Source organism: Camelina sativa, chromosome 2, assembly GCF_000633955.1.
Source record: "Camelina sativa cultivar DH55 chromosome 2, Cs, whole genome shotgun sequence".
Taxonomy (NCBI): Eukaryota; Viridiplantae; Streptophyta; class Magnoliopsida; order Brassicales; family Brassicaceae; genus Camelina; species Camelina sativa.
In genome coordinates, this window is record NC_025686.1 from 14,132,130 (window position 1) to 14,135,390 (window position 3,261).

The window sequence follows — 3,261 nt, forward strand, 5'->3', positions numbered from 1 at the left end:
AGAGGTGAAGTATAATGATAATTAACAAATTAATATGTTAAGTTAGTTATCAAAAGATTTTATTTGATGAATAATTGAATAAAGAAAATTAATATGGTAAGTTAGATGATATCAAATGATTCTTTAGAATATTCTCTTTTAAGATTTTTGAAAACAACGTACTCTACTAATAAAATCTTCCAAAAATAAATTAAGATTTCACCCACTATCTTACTTGTAATCAGTTAATCTATCAATTAATCTATAACCTATTTGTAACCAATTTATTAAAATTATATAGTCTACAAAACAATTTTGTGTACTTCCGTTTTATTATAAAGGGGATAACTCTCTTTATTAATCTCAAAGGAAACTTACTCAAAACCTTTAAGCTCTCTCAATCTCTCAATTACAATTTCTCAAAGCTCATAAGTTGTGCTACACCTTAGCACCTTCTTATATATAAACTATATTTCCAAAAACACTTTTGGAAAACTTACTTTAGATAACTCCTAAAGAAAGTAAAACTAACATATTTGATATGTATATTTAGATCCTCCTAAATATACTTAGCTTGATCTTCAAGCTACTTCAAGCTTATACCATCATTTTCCCCCTTAAGCTTGAAGTCTTCTTTCAACTCTTCTTGTACTCCAATAAGATCTCTCATTTCCTTGAACTTGATCCTTCCAAGTGCTTTGGTCAAGATGTCAGCCTTTTGCTCATTGTCCGGAACATGTTCAACTTCAATTTGCTCTTTCTCCACACACTCCCTTATGAAATGAAATCTTCGATGGATGTGTTTGCTACGACCGTGAAACACTGGATTTTGGTAAGAGCAATAGCGGACTTGTTGTCAACTCGTATCTTCACTTTGACACTTGCAGTTCCAATGATCTCAGCAAGCAACTCTTGTAACCAGATAGCTTGTTTAGCGGCCTCGGTGGCTGCCATGAATTTGGCTTCGCATGAGGACAATGCCACCACCTGTTGCTTGTGTGAATTCCAAGTGATTGGACACTCATTAAGATAGAAGACATGTCCGGCTGTGCTCTTCCCATCGTCTTTGTCCACACTATGACTACTGTCACAATATCCTACTAAACCCAGCTGGCTTCCTTGCTTGAAAGAGAGACCATGAGAGAGTGTACCTCGGAGATACCTCAAGACTTGTTTCAGCGCTGCACCATGTGATTCTCTTGGTTCATGCATGTATCGACTTAACACTCCCACACTAAATGAAAGGTCAGGCCGAGTATGAATCAGATATCTAAGGCATCCAATGTTTCTTCTATAGCTTTGTTCGTCGATTCGTTTCTCATTCTCCGCCTTTGAAAGCTCCAAACCAGAAATCATTGGTGTAAGAACCGGATTGCACTCACTCATTCCAGCTTCTTCAAGGATTCGTTTTGCATACCTTTCTTGTTTTAAAACGATCCTGCCTTCTTCTTGAATCACTTCAATTCCTAAGTAATAAGTGAGCTTTCCCAAGTCGCTCATCTCAAACTTGTCTGCCATATTCCTTTTGAACTCAACTATCAAGTTTAAGCTTGTTCCTGTGACTAGTAGATCGTCTACATACACCGCAACAATTAAAAGACTCTTCTCATCTTGTTTCATGTATAGCGAAGCCTCCTTGGAGCATCTTATGAAGCCTAGTTCCTTGAGAATTGAGTTCAACTTTGTGTTCCAAGCCCGTGGAGCTTGTCTTAGACCATAGAGAGCCTTATGCAACTTATACACCTTTTCTTCTTGACCCTTTGTTACAAAACCTTCTGGTTGTGTAACAAACACCTCTTCTTTTAGTTCCCCATGAAGGAATGCAGTCTTCACGTCAAGGTGATGCACTTCCCACCCGTGTGAAGCAGCTAAAGCAACGATGAGTCTTATTGTTTCGATGCGAGCTACTGGAGCAAACACTTCTTCGAAGTCTACACCATGTTTCTGTACATACCCCTTTGCTACGAGTCTCGCCTTATTCTTGTTTATGGTGTCGTCAGAGTTCCGCTTGACTTTAAAGATCCACTTCAAGCCAATTGGCTTCACACCAATGGGACGATCCACTAAGCTCCAAGTTTTGTTCTTAACAATCGATGAGATTTCTTCATCACAAGCGTCTCTCCATTCTTTGAGTTCGCTTGCCTCCTTGAAATCCCAAGGTTCCTCATTAGTTGCCAACAACAGGTTTTCAGCTTTGATTTCTGCTAGAAGTATATAGTCGTTAAGATAACTCGGTGTTGTTCTCGTTCTCGTGGATCGTCTTATAACCGGCTCGATTTGATTCGTTCCTGGTTTGTGGTTAACCTCTTCTATCACATCCGATTCAGCTTGTTTTTCTGGTTCATCATCGAAGCTTTCTTCTTCTTCCCCATCACATGCTCTGTTTTCCTCGCTTGCTCTGTTTTCCTCTGTTACTTCATCTTCTCCGCTGTTTCTAACACCATGATTTCCAAACTCTCCAAAATTAATGGTAAACGTTCCTGGTTCTTCATCGAGCTCCAAATTTGACAAATTCCACTTCCTACTTTTATTCTCATCAAAGAATACATCCCTGCTTACCACGACTTTGCGAGACGAAGGATCTAAAAGTCGGTAGGCTTTTGAGCCGGGTTCTGTTCCGAGGTTCACAAGTGGTTTCGATCTATCATCAAGCTTCCTCAAGTGTTGTGTTTCAACTTTTGCATAACTCACACATCCGAACACTCTGAGGTGTTCTACATTAGGCCGCTTGTTCTTGGAAGACTCGTAAGGTGTCTGATTGCTTAGAGTTCTTGTTCCTACTCTGTTAATGAGATATGTAGCATGTCTCACAGCTTCTCCCCATAGATAATTTGGCATGTTCATGTGTTTTAGAAGGCTTCTTGTCATCTCCAATAATGTTCGGTTCCTTCTTTCAACGACACCATTCTGTTGCGGTGTGTATGGAGCAGTTAGGTGTCTAGCAATTCCTTCTCTCTCGCAAAATGTTTGGAACTCGTGAGAAACAAACTCTCCACCTCTATCGGTTCTCAATGTTTTGATCTTAGTTCCAATCTCTTGTTCAACCACTGCCTTGAATCCCTTGAACTTCTCAAATGCTTCACCTTTCTCCTTCAGAAGTATTGTCCACATGTATCGAGAGTGATCATCAATCAACACAAATATATATCTCTTGTTCGCGGCTGTGGGAGGGGAGATAGGTCCACAAAGGTCCCCATGAATGAGCTCTAAAGCTTGTGAGGAACGATACGAAGTTGCTTTAGGGAACACTTGTCTTGTTTGTTTTCCCAACAAACATGACGT